Below are 22179 nucleotides of genomic sequence, written 5' to 3'. Positions count from 1 at the left end.
GCCAGTTCTCCAGTTCAGGGTACTGCAATACTAATTCTCCCATTTACTGACTTCTGTAAGAGGTTCTCCACTCAGTGATGCCCAGTACGAATTCTTAGATTTACTGGTGCACAAGCTAAATCTCCAATTCAGTGTTGTCCTGCCCCAATTCTCCCACTCAGATTTGTACTTCACTTGTTTTCCCATTTAGAGCGACACTGGCCCAACTCTCCCATTTTCTGCTACACTGCCCCAGTTCTCCCGTTTAGTGCGACACTGCCTCTTTGACATAGTCAAATGTCCTCTGACGGTGTGGCACTGCCTCAGGGTTACGCTGTGACGATGAGACACGGTCTCAGTCTGACTCTCTGACAAAGAGACACTGCCTCTGGCTGACCCTTTCACGGTGAGGCACTGCCTTAAGCTGACTATCTGACGGTGAGGCAGTGCCTCAGAATGAGGTTCTGGTGGTGAGTCATTGCCTCAGGACTGAAATTGCCGTCCTTCTTCAGGAGAATCCTTATCCTCGAGCTGCAATACCCACAGTGCTGATGTCTCATCGCGAGGATCTCCTTTAATTCTCTAGCAGCAAGCATATAACCAGGAATGGGGCACTTCTTTGGTTCTGGTCATCTGGCAGGAGGGTGCTTAACATTCGTTGCTGGCCTTCTAATAAGGTTTTGTAAGAGCTCCGTTCTCACCCTGCAGTAGTGTGGCAGCCCTCCGTTTTGCCTCACTGCACTGAGGCACTAGGGGACTGCATTAGGAACACAGCGGCAATATTCAGCCTGTGACTCTTTGTACTGAAGGTTGGGGGGACCAGTGCTGTTGTATTCGAACCCTGTCAGAGTGTTGGTACGGGGAAGGGCTCCCTTTTTGGGAGTGTCAGAGTTGGGGAAATGTCTTATTGTCTGAGATTCAGTCCTGAGGGATTGACTTTTCACGGAGACAGTGATGTTGCATTGTCTGAGAACTGACGGAGTGCGCTCGCTCCATTCTTGCATTTCGAATGCCCTCTTTTAATTCTCCCATCCAGTATTTTCCTACCTAGTTTACTGCTAAACTTCACCAAATCTCCCATTTTCTGCTACACTACACCACTCCCCTCATTATCTGATGCCCTGTTCCAAATTCTCTCAGTGAGATAAACCCTTGCACAATTCTTCCATTTCGTCATCCCTTGCAGTGATTCTCCTGTTGTTTGGTGCGCTGTTAAATTCTTAAATTTTAAGCATTGACAAGTTCGATTTGTAACTTTGGGGCACGTCTCTATGATTCTATTTCGTGTTTCACTGCTCTGCACCAATTCTCCCAATTATCAATCCTGCATAAATCCTGGAACTGCACCAACTCTCCTATTAAGGATCGTCCTGACCCAGTTCTTCCATTTAGCGTTTTTTCGCATCTGCCTGAATTCCCTCACTATTGATATCGTGCATCAATTCATTCTATTTAGTTGTACCCTGATACAAGTCTTCCACATGCCCTTCTCATTTAATTTTCATTTCGTGGTGCACTGACCCGATTGTCTATTTTACTGATGCTTGCAGAATTTCTATTTTTCACTGATTCCTTGTCCCGATTTTGCATTTTGATGTGCTCTGCTCCATTTCTCTCACGTATTGGCACTCCCACCAATTTTCTAATCTCCCTATTTACTGATGCCCACCAATTCATCCATTTATGCATATCCCTACACTAATCATCCCACTTCCTCACACCCCGACACGATGTCTCCCACTTCCTCAAACTGCCAATAATAATACTCCCATTTCCTCATATCCCGATACAAATAATCTAATTTCCTGTTGCCCTCGTCCAGATATCCCACTTAAGGGTGCCCTACGCTCATGTTTGCATTTAAAGGTGCCTTTCACGAATTTTCTGATTTAGTTCCACTCTGCACCATTTCTTCCATTAACTATTTCTCTGCAATGATTCTCCCATGTGGTGGTCCACTGCCAGAGGTCTCCAATTTTTTTTTTTCTGCATAAAATCTCCAAATTGGCAAACCTGAAAAAAATCCTGACTTTAACGATGAACTGCACAAACTCTCCCATTGAGTATTGTCTTGTCCCAAGACTCCCATTTGGTTGCTTCCTTATATACATCTTCCACATAATCGTGCCATGCACAAATTCTATTCATTTTGTGTTGCCAGAATCGAATCTCCACTTTCCTGCTCTTTATAACATACCTCTGACCTACTTATTCCCTGTTGAAACTTTATTGCTGGAACAGCACAGCAGGTCAGGCAGCATCCAGGGAACAGGAGATTCGACGTTTCGGGCACAGGCCCTTCTTCAGGATTCCTGAAGAAGGGCCTGTGCCCGAAACGTCGAATCTCCTGTTCCCTGGATGCTGCCTGACCTGCTGTGCTGCTCCAGCAATAAAGTTTCAACTTTGATCTCCAGCATCTGCAGACCTCACTTTCTCCTACTTATTCCCTGCCCGTGTTGTGCCATTACACATGCTCTGTTCCCATACTCTGTGCTGTGAGTACCCCACACCAATTCTCCCATTCAATGCTACCCGAAACAATTATCATATGCATTGATAATCGAACGAAATTCTCCTAGCGAGGGGTGCCGTACTGTGACTCGCTGAGTTAGTGGTGCCATCCTCCAATTCGCTGTAAACCTTCCACTGCACAGTTTTTCCATTCACGTGGTTCGTTCAACAATTTTCCCAAATACAGCTTCACTTCCGTGCACCATTGTCCCATTTTCGAATCCTGCAGAAATCCTCTTTCAGTCAGCAACTGCACTCCAGCTGCAGTGAGTATGATCCAGCACCATTTCTCCCAATTCCTGCACCAATTCTCTAATATTGTCTAGCTATCACCATTGTTAACAGCTAACCCGAGAATGCAACTTTAAAAAAAAGAGTTTTGTGATTTACACATGAAAGAATTGAAATTATCACTTTATTCCAACAGATGAAAGGCTTAACAGACAATCAATTCTTCAATATATAATTTCAGTTACATCACACTGCAAATTTTTGCTTTAAATTCTGTGTTACGATCGAGCCCTCCACAATCGCCTGATGAAGGAGCGTCGCTCCGAAAACTGGTGTGCTTCCAAGTAAACCTGTTGGACTATAACCTGGTGTTGTGTGATTTTAAACTTACTAAAATTGAATCTAGACGGTCCGTTTTTTCCTTTAGTTAATGTCCATCATAACCCTTAGCATTTATCCGATTTCCTGATTCGGTGTCTCTGTTCATCAATTTGCTGCAAGTCTCGAAGATATTAGTATCTTGCACCAATTCGGTCATTTACTGATGCCCTGCACTAATTTTCCAGTTCAGTGTTGTACAATACCATTTCTCCCATTTCCTGATATCTGGAAGAGGCTCTCCACTCAATATTGCCCTGTACAATTTTCACATTTACTGGTGCCCCAGTCCAATTCTCTTATTCAACATTCTCTGCCCCATTTCTCCCTTTTGGTTTTGTGCTCGCGGTGTTTTCCCATTTCGAGTGACAGTTCCCCAATTCTCCCGTTCAGAACTACACTGCCACCATTCTCCCATTTAGTGGTGCACTGCCCAAGTCTCCCATTCAGTGCTACACTGCATCAATGTTCCTGTTTGATGCTACACTGCCCCTTTGACACTGAGGCACTTCATCTGACGTTGAGGCACTCTCAGACCCATACTCTGAAAAAGAGGCACTGCCTCATGCTGACCATCTGACCGTGTGGCACTGTCTCACGCTGACCCTCTGGCGGCGCTGCGTTGTCTCAGGCCGATCATTGATCGTGAGACGCTGCCACAGGCTGACATTCTGATGATGAGGCATTCCTCCAGGCTGCAACTCTAACGGCGAGACACCGCCTCAGGAATGAAATTGCAGTCCTCCTTCAGGAGTGCCCTCATTATCGATCTGCAATAACCACAGTGCTGATCCTCTCATTTTGACTGACTCCTTTCACACTGAAGTGTCAGACAGAATCTCCAGGAAAAGTGCCCTTCCTCAGTACTGGCCATCTGAAAGCGCGGGCTTACTCACACGATACTGGCCGTTTGACGGCGCTTTTGTACTGCCTCTGACCTCACACTTCAATAGTATGAAATCCCTCGTTTCTGGTCTTGTTGCACTTTGCAACTGCGGAACTGAACTATTAACAAAGAGTCAAGACACAGCCAGTGGCTCTTTTCACTGCAGGTGGGGGGAGCAGTACTGAAGTATTCTGAGGTGTTTGGAGGTTTGGAGCGGGGTAATGCTTCCTTTTAGGAGGGTCAGTGATGAGGACGTGCCTTATTGTCTGCGATTGAGTCCTGAGCGAGTGACTTGTCAAACATTCAGAGCTGTGTTAAATATCGCGACGCTCCGAAAGCTAGTGTGCTTCCAATTCAACCTATTGGACTATAAATTGGTGTTGTGTGATTTTTAACTTTGTTCACCCCATTCCAACACTGGCATCTCCAAATCATTCAGAGCTGTGATATTGTCTGAGAACTGGTGGAGTGCCCTTGTTGCATTCTCCCATTTATGGGTTCCCTCCTTTAATTCTACTATGCAGTATGTCCTGCTCCATTTACTGCTGCACTGCACCAAATCTCCGATTTACTCCTGCCCTGAACCAAATCTCCCATTCGCTGTTTTACCGTTATAACCGTTTCCCCCATTATCTGACGCCATGTTCCAAATGTTCTTACTGAGATAAACACTTGGCTATGGTTCCATTTCGTCATTCCTTGCAATTATTGTCCCATTCATTGGTGCACTGTTAAATTCATAAATATTAGGGATGCACAAGTTGGACAGAGTGTCTGTTTCTATGCAGCGATTCTCAGTGTTTCACACGTTCTCCCATTTATCAATCCTGCACAAATTCTGGAAAAGCATCAACTCTTCCATTTAATATTATCCAGCCCCAGTTCTCCCACTTAGAATTTAACAGCACCTGCGTGCATTCTCCAATTATTGATGCCCTGTATCAATTCATTCCCTTCAGTTATTCCCTGTACACCTCTTGCACGTATGGGTGCACCGCTCAGTTTTTATTTTCATTTTGTGGTGCACTGACCCGAATACCTATTTTGCTGTTGCTTCCAACATTTCTCCTTTACACTGATTCCCTGCCCAGATTCACCTACTTAGACGTGGTCTGCTCCAATTCTCTGATATTTTGGCACTCCCATCAATTTTGTCATCTCCCACTTACGGATTATCCCATTTACTCATACCCCTATACTTATTCTCCCATTTCCTCATGCTCCGACACTAAATTCTCCTGCTTTTTCATATAATGATACTAATTCTGCCATTTCCTCATATCCCAGTATGATTCTCTCATTTTCTGATGCCCGGGTTCAAATCTCGCATTTAGGAGTGCCCTATTCTAATTCTACATTTTAATGGTAACCTGCACCAAATATCTAATTTAGGTCCACTCCGCAACACTTCTTCCATTAACTATGTGGCTGCAATGATTCTCCTATGTCGTGGTCCACTGCTGTAATTCTCCAATTTTAGCGTTTACTGCATCAAATTCTCAAATTGCCAATTCTGCACTAATCCACCCTTTCGTCGTGATCTGAAGAAACTCTCCCATTGAGTATTGCCTTGCCCTAACTCTCCTGTTTTGCTGTTTCCTGACTTACATCTTCCACATAATGGTTTACTGCTCAAAGCTTTTTCATTATCGTCGCCCTGCATCGAATGGCCACTTTCCTGCACTTTACAACATTTCTCTGACTTACTGATTCCTGCCCGTGTTCTCCCATTTAAATATGCTCTGTTCCAAGTCTGCATGCTTTAAGTACCCCACACGAATTCACGAATTCAATATTTCCCTGAAACAATTCTCATGTTCATTGATACCCAAACCAACTTCTCCCAGTTGTGGGGAACTACACTCTGACTCTCTGAGATAGTGGTGCCATACCCCAATTCGCTGGTAAAGTTCAACTGTGCAATTTTTCCATTTTGTGGTTCGTGCAACAATTGTCCCAAATACAGCTTCACTTCCGTGCACCATTCTACCATTTTCGAATCCTGCACGAATCTTATTTTCATCAGCTTCTGCACCTCCACTACATTTAATATTATTCAGCACCAGTTCTCCCACGTCTTCCACCAACTCTCTACTTTCATGACATCGGCACCAATTCCTCCATTATTGATACCCTGCGTCAATTGTCCCATTGCGTTGTTTCCTGATACACTTCCTCTACGTATGGATTCCCTGCTCCAAAGTTTTTTTTTCATTTCTTGGTGGGCGCACTCGAATCTCGACTTTACTGCTGCTTACAAAATTTTCCTTCTCAATGATTCTCTGCCCCTATTCTTCCAAATAGAGGTGTTCTGCTGACATTCTTTAATGAATAGGCAATTTGTACTAATTTTCCAATGTAATGGCACTGTGCAACAATTCTCCCATTTACTGATACCCAACAATTCTCCCACTGCCTGACACCCTGACGCCTGTCATGGAAATTTAATGGACTCGAATCAACTGCGAGCAAGAGCAAAGGAAAGGCTTTATTTTTCAACCTCTGCATGCAGGGCGGCCAATTTGCTTGGCAAAAGTGTCTTATGTAAGGGCTGTGAACAAAATTCACATATTCCTTTTATACTATTCTTATCACATGCTGAAGGACACGTGTTGGGAAACATTCGACCTCATATTTTCTCATTCCCATGCCTTGGACATAATTGTCTTTATGTTTTCCGAAGCTTTTTTATGAACTCGGCTGCTCGCAAGGCCAGGTGAAATGTTTGCAAAGTTCCACAAAGATAAGCTGACTCCTCGAAGCAGAATTCAGCAAAGTATTTGCATATTTCGGCGAAGTATTAAATTTTGCAAAACATTCTCTGACAGATTTCACAGTAAATGTTAATTTTGTCAATTTTCCATTACATTTTCCAAATCTTTGTTATTTTACAAGGACAACAACCAAAAAAAAGCCAGATAGCTATACATCAAAAATAATTTATGAACACCAGGCATTTCCTCAGACACCACCTAACTCTAACAAAGCTTTGTGATGGTTTTACCACTTCCCTGGTTTGTCCGATACACAGCCATCTTCACACTTCACATTCGTCAACGTCGCTGTAGGGTGCGGACAAGCAATCGGATCTTCTTTCTTTGGGGCCACGGATAGTTTAACATTTCGTATCCTACTGCATTCATAAGCAATTGTGTAGGCAGGTACACAACTAGGGTCTTATTCAAACTAGTAGCACGATAGGGGCCAATTCCCCCATCCTCCATAAGGGACGTGAGCCATCGGGAGCAGGATTCATCTGCTCGTGGAGGCGGTCTTCATACCATTCATTAAACCAGTCATATTTTGGGAGTCATCAGGAATAGTAATACAGCATGAGGTACCTAACATTTGCAGACGCCCCCTCTCTCGGCCGTCAGGATGTCTAGTACTATTCGATTTTGTGTCACTGCTTCCTAACCGCCATTAACTCAGTGTTAATGAGTGCTAGGCCTTCCTCCGTCCCATTTGCGAATACACTAAATGCGAGGATGTTCTGCGAGTGTGTACCCATTCCAATGCAGAGGGATGCCCCTTCGAGTTCGGCAATTGCTGCCTTTTAGGGCGAACACTGTTGTGTTGATGGACAGTATCGCGGCGTAGCAGCACCCCTTTCTCCCCGGGGGAGTGGTGGGACCCTTTCTCGCCACCTGCCCATATTATACCTGCCATCCTGTTTAGATTAGATTACTTACAGTGTGGAAACAGGCTTTTCGGCCCAACAAGTCCACACACACCAGCCGAAGCGCAACCCACCCATACATTTACCTAACACCTAACACTACGGACAATTTAGCATGGCCCATTCACCCGACCTGCACATCTTGGTGACTGTGGGAGGAAACTCACGCAGACGCAGGGAGAATGTGCAAACTACACACTGTGAGTCGCCTGAGGCGGGAATTAAACCGGGATCTCCGGTGCTGTTAGGCAGCAATGCTAACCACTGTGCCACCGTGCCGCTCATGGTCTGACCATTGATAAAGGAACAAGCAATATTTGTGGTCGTATCATGTGCGTATGTTGCTGTACAAGAGTCATTGTTCAAGTACACTGGGAGATACCCAAAATGAGTCTCCCCCGATTGGTGCAAATACACGTTTCTCCCCTGCAATCCACTATCTGGAATGCTGTGGTCGGTAGCGTGTCAGGCTTGGGGCTGTAGTTAGCCTGGAGTTCGGGTGGTGACACGAGATTTGCCCAAATTGCCCCCCACTATCAGGGTCAGGCTAGTCGCCTCCCGTAGAAGCAGACAGCTGGCATTTCTTGCCAGGCTCTCAGTAATTTGCTGGGCAGACTACCTTTGGGCTGTGTGCAAGCACATCCAACAAGTGTAGCCAACGTCTAATCTCTCGTTTTGTCTTATGACCGAAGCACATGCTCTGTTCCCTTCACATCGAGCAGTGGCCCTTCACAGCTCCCAAACTACTGGCGTCGCATTTACGCCATTTAGCTCCAGCAGGCAAATTCCCCTCCTGCTTTAAATTCGCCCTCTAGCCACGGCTGTCTCCCTTCGGGTTCGGGTGTGTCATTAATGACCTGTGCCCGGCTTGGGGTTAGGTCCATGATCTGGTTTGATTGGTTGCCATGCTCCAGTGCTCCTATCGCCTGTAGTACATTCTGCACTGCATCTCGGAGGGCGGGGGTGGGGCGACTGCACCACTATATTCACCTGTCTACAGATGTCGAAGAAGGATCTATCTATTCCACACCACGAGACTCCCTCAATGCTCTTCTGAGTCTTACTTTGATCATAGAATATCTATTTCCCATGTCAGGTGCCCCTTTTGCCGTGTTGGCTACTACTAAGTGCCAGTCACCGGCGCAGCATGGATCCCTGCATAAATCTTCATGATCGAATTTATAGTAGTCCTTGTTACTGAACAGCTATGGGTCACATGTAAAGATCCACTTCGTCCTATCAGTTCAGATAACCGTCAGCTGCAGTATCCCAGACGCTCCTGCCCGAATGAATAGTCCTACCAGGGCGTTTGCCATCAGTGTGAACTGGGGCAGCACCACATTTGCTTAAGTCTTCTAATATATACTTGCTCTAAATTGCTTTTGTTGTTGTGCGATGTCTCCTCAGTCCCAGCTGCAAGTTTGTAATGGCTGGCGTGTATCCACGTGGCTGTTCCGACGATCTTAACAGCTGTCTGTGCTGGAAGGCATACTTGAAATGGTCCCAGCCATCGCTTCGCCTTCCTGTTTTCCTTCCTAAACTCTTTCGCCACTTTTCAGGCTCCAGGTTATAGCTCGTACATCTTCCCTTCTGCTGATTGGGGTAGTGTTGTCTTCACTTGATTCTGTATTTGGGACAGAAGTGTAGAGAGTTTCATGCAGTAACACAACAACTCATCCTCACAGTGGCCTGTTTTCTGGCTTCCCTTACGTCTCGGGACAATTCCTGTGTTTGGCGGCCTACCAAACAAAATCTCAAACGGGCTAAGATTAACTCTCCCTCTCCTCCGAGATCTCATACACATTAGCACAATTGGAAGTGCCTTGGGTCCATGTCATCCCTAGTTCCTCACAGCATTTTGTCAATTTATTTTTTAAGTTAGAATTTTCTCTTTCCGCTGCTCTACCGCTCGTTTGGTGGTAGGCACAGTGTTATCTCATGTTTATTCCCAAATACTCACTAATCTGCTGTAGGGCATTATGGACAAATGGTATCCCACTGTCACTACTAAGCCTAGAGTGTAGGTTTGCTCGCTGAGCTGTAGGTTTGATATCCAGACGTTTCATTACCTGGCATATGGAGGTTAGTGTGCTAGTGTAGGGTAGGTGGGCTTGGATCTGCGCAACATCGTGGGCCAAAGGGCGTGTACTGCGCTGTATTTTTCTATGTTCTTTGTTCTCGGTAACATCATTAGTGACGAACTCCAAGTGAAGAGAAGCTGTTGTCTCCTGCTTTCTAGTTATATGTTTGTGCAGGATGGGATTCCTCGGGTTTGTGGTGATGCCATTTCCTGTTCGTTTTCTGAGGGGTTGATAGAATCTATCTAGTTATATGTCTTTTTTATGGCGTTGTGGTTGGAGTGCTAGGTCTCAAAGAATTCTCTGGCATGTCTTTGCTTAGCCTGTCCCAGGATTATGTGTTGTCCCAGACGAAATGGAGTTTTTCTTTCATCCGTGTGAGGGGCTACGGAGGAGAGAGGGTCTTTTTGTGGCTCGCTGGTGTTATGTATCCTGGTGGCTAACTTTCTTCCTGTTTGTCCTATGTAGTGTTTGTGGCAGTCCTTGCATGGAATTTTGTATATGATGTTGGTTTTATCCATGGGTTGCACTGGGTCTTTTAAATTTGTTAGTTTTGTTTGAGTCTGTTGGTGAGATTCCGAGGGGTCTTAGTAGTCTGGCCGCCACTTCTGAGACTTCATTGATGTATGGAAAGGTCGATAGGGTTTCTGGCTGTGTTAGGTCTACTTGTCGTGGTTTGTTCCTGAGGAATCTGTGGACTGTATTTTTTAAGTATCCATTCTTCTTGAATACGTTGTATAGGTGGTTCTCCTCTGTTTTCCGAAGTTCGTCTGTGCTGAAATGTGTGGTGGTTCGTTGGAATAGTGATACAGCTTCCTTTTTGCGTGTTGGGATGGTTACTGGTGTAGTTAAGTATTTGGTCAGTGTTTGTCGGTTTGCTGTATATGCAGACACACCAGAGAATTCCGAGAGGTCTCACACTCCAATCACAACGCCATAAACAAACACATAAATCGATTTACCATCTGTCAACCCCTCAGAAAACGAATAGGAAATGACATCACCACGAATCCCAGGAACCAAATACAGGACAAACATATAAATAGAAAACAGGAGACAACATCTTCGCTTCTCTTGGAGGTCGCCAATGATGATGTTACCTAGCCAGGTAATGAAACGTGTGGATAACAAACGTACAGCTCAGCGAGCAAACCAACACCCTAAACGTCAACCGGAGCTATAAACCTTCACAAACCTTGGGACTACTAAACCTCTCAGGGATGCTCCATCTCGGAATTATTTCAGTTAGGAAAGCTTTGGTTATGGCACTCACATTCTGTTTTGCCGTGGGGAACGCTTGCACCCATTTGGAAAACATATCAACTATTACCAGACAATACCTTTTTCCTTCACAGGGTGTTAGTTTGGTAAAATCCAGTTGTAAATGTTCAAATTGTTTTTGGGGTTTCGGAAGTGCTACATGACTCATCTATATTCCCCTCCCCACATTATTGTGGCACAGATAACAGATTGTTCACAATATGTCTGGAAGTAATGAGTAAATCCCTCAGTGTACCACTGTGCTGAAATGCTGTCATATCTCCCCACTTTTGACACATGTTCCTTACCGTGTGTCAGTTTGGCATAGAATGGAAATAATGATCGTGGTCGAAAAGGTTTAACATTGGGGCCACACCATACCCCTTACCTCGAACAACCTCGAACTGTGATTCCCGTACGTCTGCTGTTTGGGTAAGGATTTTTGTCATTCCCATGTCAAACTGATCATTTACCGGCTGCTGGGCTGCCGTCCTTGTCGCTGAGTCTGCCCTTGCATTTCCTTGAGAAACGGAATCGTTATTTTTCATGTGGGCATCATATTTCAACGCAGCGATTGATTTATGCAATACGACCGCTTACAAGAGGTCAGAAATCTGATCACGGTGTGTGATGGGCTTTCCGGTGAAGGTCAAGAAGTCCCTGTAATTCCACAGGGTTCCAACATCATGTGCAACTCCGAATGCGTATCTGCTATCGGTTAAATATTCCTGTGATTCCCTTAGCCAATTTACATGCCTCAGTCAAGGCAATCAGCTCCGCTGCTTGCTCTGACAGTTGAGAAGCGAGTGATCCCGCTTTGAATACCTCATGAGTAGTTACTACAGCATGCCCAATAAAATTCTGACCTATCTCCTTGCACCTGAATGCTGACCCATCCACAAAAAAAAAAACGCCATATTTGGATTCTGAAGTGGTGAATTCTGCAAGTCTTGTCTCGGCAGCACATTTCATTAATTACAGCGATACAATCATGTGGGTCTCCGTCTCCTTCTCTAGCATTAAGGACTTTACATCGTTTTATTGCAATGTTAGGCTTCTTCAATAACACAGTATTGTATCTGAGTCAACGTGTTGCCGACGTGTGTGCTGTCTTTTGCTCGGAAAGGATATTGCATGTGCGATCAGTTTGGTTCAGTCGCCATAGCCGATTATATCCCTGGACACTGCAACAGCCTTTTCAACTGCAACCACAGCTCGCAGGCATTTACGGAATCCTGCCGCTACGAGGTCGAGCTTAGCCGAAAAATACGCTGCCAGTCTGAATTTTGCCCCATGATCCTGCAACAACACAGATGTCATGCAGCCATGTTTCTCATCTAACGTTTGATTGTTTGGATTCGGAATCCCCAGTGTCGGTGGACTTTGAAACGTCTTTTTGAATTCAACTCGGCCTCTGGGATCCATTGCAACGGACCTTGGTTCTGCTACCCTTTTCCATGGGCCATGTCACTTCAGGGCGCCTCAAGATTTGTGTAATGTGGGATAAACGTTCTTCAGTAGGAGCGTATGCCCCAAAAAGGACAGCAATTGTTTCTTCATGTGAGGCCTTGGAATTTGCTGAATTACTTGCACTGTGTCTTGACCAATGGCCTTCCCTTGATCAGATATTAAGTGACTGAAGGACTTCACCTGTTATTGCATTAATCGAAGCTTTGCGAGACTGGCTTTGTGCCCTTCCCTCGTGCAATGCAAAGGAACCCTTCTCACATTGTTCCTCTGTCGGTGCTACTGTTAAGCAATCGTCGACAGATTGCAGAAGCGCAGACCCACGGGTTAAAACAAGAATCTCCAGACCCCAAGGTAGAGCCTCATTATATATGGTGGGTGATTCACAGTAACATTGATAAAGTCGTGTGAACTCATAAGATTTCCCTTTGAATGAAAAAGCGAACCAGAATTGACTATCTGGATGCACCGTTACACTAAAGAATGTATTTGCTAAATCCACAGCAGGGAACCATTTACTGTCCCGTGGAAATTGAACTAATACAGTATAGGGTTTGGGAACGTTTGATGCGCGCGGGACAACATTGTTATTGACTACCTGCAGGTCTTGAACAAACCTCCATTCCTCCGGTTCACTTGGATTTTTTGCCTTTTTGATCAGAAAAATCGGAGTTCTCACCGGTGAGTTTACATAGGGGATTATCTCTCTAGCCTTTGGGAAGGATTGAAAGACTGTAGTAACTACGTACATGGCCTCGGGTTTTAACGGGTATTGTGCCCTTCAAGGACGATACTCCGACTTCTGTGGTTACTCATATTGGTTCACAACTTCGTATAAGCCCCAAATCATGTTTGCCTTTTACGCAGAATTCAGTAGGAACCGTTAGTAATCTTGGGTCTGAGAAGTTTATCTTAGGAAAACACCAGGCCAGCCTTCTAGGCTCTTCAGGGCTAGCGGTGGTTACCTCGACTGTTCTATTGCCTGAATTGGACAAATTAATTTCTTCCTATATGTCCGCACATCTGCATTAAACCACATACCCACATCGTCCCAGAACACCCAACATTTCGTTCTTTATGCCTTCAGTACCCATGGCCCCAAGTCCTGCCACCAGTCACTGGACAACTTCGCCAGTAACACGCGAGGAGCATAGCCTTCCATATCAAAAGTACTGAGTTTACTTGCCGTCATAGGTACTTGACATAAGTTCACACTGACTGCACATCTGCCATCCCTTCAATAAAATTCGCACAATAACAACTGACCCGGTTTAACCAATCTCCTGAACCAATACTTCTCTTATGGTTCCTCAGGGCCATCGTGGTGCATGTCTGCTGTGCAGTGCAGCATATTCCCACAAAACAATCCGTGTTAATAGGATTAACATGGTTACCTACTTACAGGGCGAGTGAATTGCTCAATGAACTCATTGCTCTCTGGCGTATTCGCCACTCATAGACATACACCAGGGGTCGTGGGTTGTATTTTGCAGTTTACACTTGTGAATCTTCCCTTTGAATTGCCTGCAAGCCCGTCGGAGTACTGAGCAAATACAACCCCAGTCTCACTGTGAGATCCCGAGCCATCAAATGTAAAGGACAGAATTCCGCTAACAAAATTGAGAATTAGAATTTTTACACATTACTGATTTCACACAATATGGGTGCGGTAAAACTCTCTCATATCACGACGCCTGATGCCTCCATTGAGTTCAGAAACATTCCACTCATCGTTATTGGCGTCAACTCTCTGAACTGTCTTGATTTGAGGAGTGAATGTGCTGGCCATGTATCTACAAAAAAGGTAACTGGTGTACCTTCCACATATAACATACAGGTAGGCATTGACAAATACGCATCATTGTTATATTGAACATATTGTCCACACTTCGCAATCTTAATGTTCAATGTAGAGTTGGGACACATCGCAGTGCCCGTTAGGTAAGTAGAAGTGATTAGCATAAGGGATTCTCCGTTGCCAAGTATAAAGGAAAGCGGTTTAGCTGTACCTTGTGGCCTGCCCACCTTAACCTCAGTCGTCCCCTGTCAGTCACTATGCTGTCCAGCCCCCAGGACCGATTGAGGCTGTCTGTGCGGGCATTGTCTCGACCAGTGGTCCATTGCTCCGCAAACAAAGCACCAGCCAGATCTATCTCTGAAAGTGCACTTCCACGATCCCTTCCTCTTTTGCAAGCTCCACCTGTGCCTCTCTCTTTTCCCGCAGTTCCTCCCTCCAACGGCTGAACGACCATTTGCATAATAATAAGCTGAGGTTTATGTGATTGCTGTTCCATCTTTAGTTTCCTGTTATGGTTCTCTTGAGCCAGCGATTTTTCAGCATGTACCACGTATTGTACTATCTAATTCAGCTTTCGAGGGTCCCAGGTGATACACATATATTGTTACCTATTTTGTTGTTTCGTACTTCATTCCATTGATGAAGCTGCTCCTCAGGTGTGCCTCATACGGTGTGATCTCTGCCGTCGTTTTGTCCTTGGGTGGTATCAGTCCACAATAGACGTTATCGACTTTCGTCAGGCGCTTAATGTACTGGGACATTGTCTTGACTTCTTTAGGGATTCTTGCTTCAATTGATTGTGGGTACGATATGCTATTGGTGATTCAGCAGACCCTGAGGCGGCGACCGTTGACTTGGAATCTTCGCGAAGTGGATCTTGTAGGAGGGCTGGAGCTCTTCGAGGGCACCCATTAAGGTCAGGATCTGATCCAGTCTTAAGACACTGTACAGCTTCATTAGGTTGTTTTCCGTGTGTGTGTGTGCATGTGCGCTGGTGTTTGTACCTGTACTTGATCTATCTTTTATTCGAGATTTTCTTTCCCTTAAATCAGGCTCAGCCTTCAACATGTTATAAGCACAGGTTCTATTTTACCCTAACGTTTCTCCTTCTCTCTCTCTCCTCCAACGGTGACCTCAACATTTGCAACTGCATGTTACTAAAACTTCCTTCCTCCAGAAAAACACATTCCTTGATTTACATTTTTAACTGCTTTACTGAAACTGGGCCATAATTATTCAGCATATATTGTATTTTTTCTTGACCATTCTGAGTTGTCTGTCGACCCTCTTTTTGTTCGCTCTTGCTGGAGCCGATTTTCATGGATATTGGAAAAGTGTTCATCTCTCTCTGTCTGTCTCTTGTCTGTATATCTGTTTATCTCTCTCTCTCTCACACACACACGATACCATAATCTTCTCTTTGCCAATATAACTTGCTTTTACCTCAGGAGGTCCCCTCTCATTGGGCGCGACGTCTCATTGCCTTGGTTTTCACAAACCAAGAACCCACGTAACTGGTACAGCTTTGGCGACTCCAACGCTGCCCATGGTGGCTCCAAGTCTCAAACCACCGTTAATCTTGCTATCTCTTAACCTCTCGAGAGACGGTAATCCTTTCCCTAGAGTTTTACTCGAATACCGCGCGAGAGTTCACTGGTCCCTCTTCCTGCTTCATTTATTCTCTTCGAACGAGTCTCTATGTCGGATTACTTTAGCCACAACTTTTACCTTGACCCTATTCGATTCGGAACGCGACTCTGGGGCGATCCACTTACCCCAATCCTCTCACGCAAAGGGGCCAATTCAGCGCTGGAGATGAAGTGAAAGACATTCAAGGCAGTGGCGCGTACACCTCCTGGGAATCTTCAAAATCTTACCCAGTCGCAGGGTCCGAGGCGAGCCCCCTAGTTTACTGCCGTGGAATTTCAATCGACTCGACGCAAATGCTACCAAGAGCAAATAAAAAGTTTATTTTTGAAATTTGCAGAGTGTTCCCGACACATTTGCAAGACGCCTCATGAAATGGACGCCTGACGGTTTTAATATATTCCCTTTATACTATATATTGCCTTGCCTTATCACACCTCAAGCCAGGAACCTGGATCAGTCGAGTTCCTTTCCACACATGGAGTTGCTTTTTCTAATTCATTGACTGCTGATATAATAGATTATTGGCCTTGAGAGTCAGCTGTAAATTAGTTTGAACTTTACATTTTTTCTGTCTTTTTGCAAAGTTAGGTCCATACTTCTTTGTTTCAACCATGGTTTCACAGATTTCACAATAAATGATAATTTTCCATTACAGGGGATCAGGCTGACAGTGACTCAATAAGTGTGAAGGAGTGAAGACGATAGTGACACAATGAGGGTGAGGTGTCAGCGTGGTAGTGACGCAGACTGTGTGAGTGGATCAGTCCGATAGTTACGCAGTGAGGGGGGTCAGAGTGACAGTGATGCAGTAAGTGTGAAGTGGTCAAGATGACAGTGAAACACTTCGTGTGAGGGGTCAGTGTGACAGTGACGCAATAAGAGTGAGTGGTCAGGCTGATAGTGACGCAGTAATTGGAAGGAGATCAGGCTGATAGTGATGCAGTAAGTGTTACTGTGTCAGGCTGATCCTGACGCATAAGGTGGAAGGGGCCATGGTGATAATGACGCAGTAAGTGTGATGGGGTCAGGCAGAGACTGACGCAGTGAGTGTGAGACAGTCAGGGTGATAGTGAGGGAGTAAATGTGTGCGTTCAGGCTGGTAGTGACACAGTAAGTTGAGACCGTCAGGCTGATCGTGGCCAATAAAAGTGAGGTGTTCGGGGAATAGTGACGCAGTAAGTGTGAGATGTCAGGCTGTTAGGGATGGGGTAAGTGTGAAGGGTCAGTCTGATAGTGAAGCAGTATGTGTGAGGGGGTCAGGCTGATAGAGACGCAGCAGGTGTGGTGGGGTCAGGCTGTTAGGGATGTCTGGCTGTTAGGGATGCGGTAAGTGTGAGGGGTCAGTCTGATAGTGTCACAGTATGCGTGAGGGGTCAGGCTGATAGTGATGCAGTAAGTATCCGTGAGTGAGAGTGATCCTAATGCAGGAAGTGAGAGGGGACAGGGTGATAGTGACGCAGTGAGTGTGAGGGGGTCAGCGTGATGGTGACGGAGTAAGTGTGATTGTTTAGGCTGATATTGATGCAGTAAGTTGAGGTCGTCAGGCTAATACTGGCCAGTAAGTGTTAAGTGAAAGGGTGACAGTGATGCAGGAAATGTGAGGAGTCAGACTGATAGACACGGTGAAATTGTGAGGGGTCAGGCTGATAGTGATGCGGGAAGTGTGCGAGTGTCAGGGTGATAGTGACGCAGTGAGTGTGTTGGGAGCAGAGTGACAGGAACGCAATAAGTGTGAGCGGCTCTGGATGATAGTGACAGGTCAGTATGAGGGGGAGGATGGTAGTGATGCAGTGAGTTTGAGGTGTCATGATGACACTGAAGCAGACTGTGTGAATGTGTCATTGTGATGGTTACATGGCAAGTGTGATAGGTTCAGGGTGACAGTGACGCAGATGTTTTCAGGGGGTCAGGTTGTAGTGATGCAGGAAATGTGAGGGGTCAGGGTGATAGTGACGCAGTCATTGTGAAATGTCAGTGTGATAGTGAATCAGAACATTTGAGGGGCCAGGCTTATAGTGACGCAGTATGGGCAAGGGGTCAGGGTAACAGTGATATAGATGCACTCACAGGGCCAGGTTGTAGTAAAGCTGTAAGTATGAGTGTCTCAGGCTGATAGTGATGAAGTAAATGCGAGGGGCTATGGCGGATAGGGATGTAGTAAGTTTGCAGGGGTAGTGTTAGAATTGACGCAGTAAATGTGAGAATTGAAGCTGATAGTGACGCATTACGTTTGAGGGGATCAGGCTGATCTTGACGCAGTAAGTGTGACGTTGTCAGGATGATAGTTCCGCTGAAAGTATATGGGGGCACAATGATCTTGACGCAGTAAGAGTGGGGAGTCAGGGTGATAGTGACGCAGTAAGCATGAGTGGATAAGTCTGATAGGGACGCAGTATATGTGAGGGACTCAGCCTGGTAGTGGCGCAGTATGTGTGAGATGGTCAGGCTGATATTGATGCAGTGAGTGTGTTGGGGTCAAAGTGATAGTGACGCAATAGGTGTAAGCGGTTCAGGATGATAGTGACACAGTGGGTGTGAGACAACAGTGTGATAGTGACGCAGTAAGTGTAAGGGGTCAGGATGACAGAGACACTAAGTGTAAGGCCCTCAGTGTGATAGTGCCGCAGCAAGTCTGGGGTGTCAGGGTGTAAATGACGTCATAAGTGAGAGAGGGGCAGGGTGATAGTGAAGCAGTAAGTGTGAGGGGGTCAGCCTGATAGTGACACAGTCAATGTGACGGGACAGTGTTTTCGTGACAAGATAAGAGTGAGGCGTCAGTCTGATACTGACACAATAAATGTGATGGAGTCAGGCTGATAGTGACACAGTAAGTGTAAGGAGTCAGGGTGATAGTAACATAGGAAGTGTAAGGGCGTGACTTATAGTGACAAAGTAAGTGTTTGGCAGTCAGGCTGATAGTGACACAGTCAAAATGAGGGTCTCGAAATGAAAGTGGCGCAGTAAATGTGAGGGCGCCAGATGGATAGTGATGCAGTAAGTTTGAGGCGTTCATGCTGATATTAAGGTGGGAAGTGTGAGGGGTCAGGTCTATAGTGATGCAGTAAGTGTCGGCGGGTCAGGCTGATAGTGATGCATTCAAAGACCAAATATCCAAGTCTCACTGTTGTGCTGAATAGCGAGACTCCTCAAGGCTAAGACAAAAATCAATAGTTCTCATCCTGGTCATAAATCACAGTGCTTCATTTTAAAATTGTCCTCTCCTGCTTCTAGATTCACCAATGAGGGAACAAAGTTTAATTGCACCACCCTGTTTATCTCTTCAAATATTTTGCAACTCTCAATGCGATTACCTCTCTTGTTTTGAAACTGTTAAAAAAAATTCAATTCAGAGGACTCACGTTCATCCATGATATCAAGGCTAATCACCATTCGTGGTATTCCTCATATGGCATTAGTATCTTTCCTAAATTGAGAATTATAATTCCTCATACTGTAGTCCAAGTGCGGTCGAACTGAGCAACCATACATTGGAAATAATGCTTCGTTCTCGTGCCCTGAAATCCTTCTGTAGCTTTCACAGCAGACTTCTACAACTGCTACTAGACTTCAATGACTTATTAAAAACCTCTCCAAGATGCATTTCTAAACATCTGTACATTAGACTTTCTACTTCAAACCTTCGACAAATAATCTCCACACATTTCCCTCCTGACAAGTATGATAAAGTCAAATCGTTGCTATTTATTAATCATGAGGGACATGGATAGGTTCACTCGTCTCGTCAAGGTGTTTTTCGGCTGGTGAGGAAGTCAAAATTTAGAAAACATCGGTTTAAAATTAATGGGTAAGGAATTAAAAGGGACGTCAGGGGCAACTTTTTTCAGACGCGTCCAGAATGAGCTGCCAGAGAAATTGTTGGAGACTGGTACAACTGTAACATTTAATGGCATCTGGATGGATATATGAGTAACAAGATTTAGAGGGATGTGGGCCAAATGTTGGCAAATGGGACCTATTAATTTAGGGTAACTGTCCACCATGGTCATGTTGGAAAAAGGGCCAATTTCCGTGTTGTATTTTTCAAGGACTTGATGACTCCAGAACTACCGCAAAAACTTTGCAAATAATTCCGTCAAGACGATTTCAAGTTCCAAATCTTTGGTTAATCTTCCTCTCTTGTGCTCACAAGTTCATTACCTGATATCAGAACATACGGATTAGTTGCTGGATGCATTCCTGTAAATTGGTTCTGCATTCTTTCTAATTATGATATTTTTCTTACAAATGTAGCTGGTGTTTATGGACTTAGCATCAATTTTTCTAATGCCATATGTCGATGAATGTTAAAACACAACAGCACATCTAATTTGGCACCAGATGATGAGCAATTGAGTCAAAATCGATCGGACGCAGTGAGACAATGACCCTGTCTTCGTGGTGTACATCCGTGACTCTATAAATCGACGAAAAATCATTCCCACAACTTCAGCTGTGTCAGAATCTAGTTTGTGGTGAAAGCCTGTCAATCTGCTAAGGTAACGTTCGTCTGGGTCTCTGCAAAGGAGTTGGCGAAATCTTTGGGTCTTGACAATTTGTTCTTCCAACAAATGAATTCAGTTGTTTTACTATTAAAATTGATAACATTCCCGTAGCTGTGATGGCCGAGAGGTTAAGGCGTTGGATTTGAAATCCAATGGGGTCTCTCTACACAGATTCGAATCCTGTTCACAACGCAGAATCTCTTAAAAGTCTTTAATTGTTTTGCTGGATTTCGTGGAGCTTGAGCTTTGCATTCAATCGAAAGTAAATTTTCAACTGTGAAGAATCCGAAGTAGTTTCAAGACTGACCCAGTCATCTAATTGAATAAATTATATGTCGAGACACAAAAAGCCACCAACTTCCAACACGAATCAGTTTCAACACATTTGTCGAACTATCGTGAAATTTGGATGTTTGGGGTGGGGTGGGGGGGGGGGGCGCGTTGGAATTAAGTAAAACAAGAAACAATGCAATACATTTACCTGCAGGTGATGACTTTTTTTAGGATCAGTTGAAAGTCAAGCTGAGAAAGTTCGACCTAATTTACAGCTGACTCTCAAGGCCAATAATCTTTTATATCAGCAGTCAATGAATTAGAAAAAAACAACTCCATGTGTGGAAAGGAACTCGACTGATCCAGGTTCCTGGCTTGCGATGTGAAAAGGCAAGGCGATATCAGCGGAGTAGAATTTTCTGGAAATATTAGAAATGGAATGTTTACGGTCTTCTGCTGTCCACATTCGTTAGAAACTGTGCATTAAGAACTGAAATTGAAAATTAACGATGAAAATCAGACTTAGCCCTCTGCTTGTGGTGTAGCATTGTTCAGAACAAAAGGTTGTTGTTGACGTTAAAATTGACCAAAATAATCGATGGGGATCTTATCCACGGCCTTCGTTGGAGCAGTTGTTTTGGAGAGCTCAGCTTGAAGAACCAAATGCCAATTATTCATCCTAGCTGTCTGAATTGCTTAGTTAAACATACTCCCAGTTTAATGAAAAAAACCTTTGCTATCAGAGTTAAATGTTTTCATGTCAGCATGTTCCGATAAGAGAAGACCCTTATGAGTACATGTGACTTAAATTTTGACTCTAACGTCAGAGATGTTGACACATTTCTGCACCAAAATAGGCACTACCATTGGTATCAAATCAAACTGAACAAAGGACTAGTCACTTAGACATTTCCTGTCTGCAGACTCTGCCAATGGATCGTTCAGGCCCGATGTAGGAATAGGGCGTGGTGACATCTGTTCGCAAGTGGATCACTTTATTCTTGCTCACGATCCATAAACCGTAATTCATTTTGAACTTCTTAGCCATCAGCATGATAAGCGGTACATAATGCACAGGTTTGCTTCACGAAACAAAGAGCGAAATCTTATTCAATGCAGACGCAAATTCAAGTTGTCCCTGGTCGACCAGAAGACAGATATCGCGAAACAAAGTGAATACAGAAAACAATCAATGTTTTCTGGGAGTCAAAAAGATGTACTGGAAGAATGGAAACATATATTTGGAACTAAAGTCACATACCACTTCCACAGACTAAATGTTCTTGAACCGTTATCTTAATTTGACCTTCATGTCCACCATTGCTGCAAAAATTATCTTAACAACTCAGAACTTTGTGTTCTTTGATATTCTCTCCTCCATGTTTCTCTTGATTTTGAAACTAAAACCGAGCAATAGTAATGCACCCTATTTTACTGGCAAAGATCAGAAGAAGATCAATTTATAAGAGAACAGAAATAAACCTACG

General features: G+C 44.6%; 1 non-coding gene across 1 annotated transcript; it reads left to right on the top strand.

The window, feature by feature from the left end:
* The first annotated feature begins 20529 nt into the window (after positions 1-20529).
* trnas-uga (transfer RNA serine (anticodon UGA)) lies at positions 20530-20611 on the top strand. Its single transcript has one exon. It is a non-coding gene; the product is annotated as a tRNA-Ser (tRNA).
* The last annotated feature ends 1568 nt before the right edge of the window (positions 20612-22179 follow it).

Source organism: Chiloscyllium plagiosum, unplaced genomic scaffold, assembly GCF_037043375.1.
Source record: "Chiloscyllium plagiosum isolate Xiang-an unplaced genomic scaffold, Cpla_swu_hap1 HiC_scaffold_14, whole genome shotgun sequence".
Taxonomy (NCBI): domain Eukaryota; kingdom Metazoa; phylum Chordata; class Chondrichthyes; order Orectolobiformes; family Hemiscylliidae; genus Chiloscyllium; species Chiloscyllium plagiosum.
This window is presented reverse-complemented; position numbering and strand designations above follow the sequence as displayed.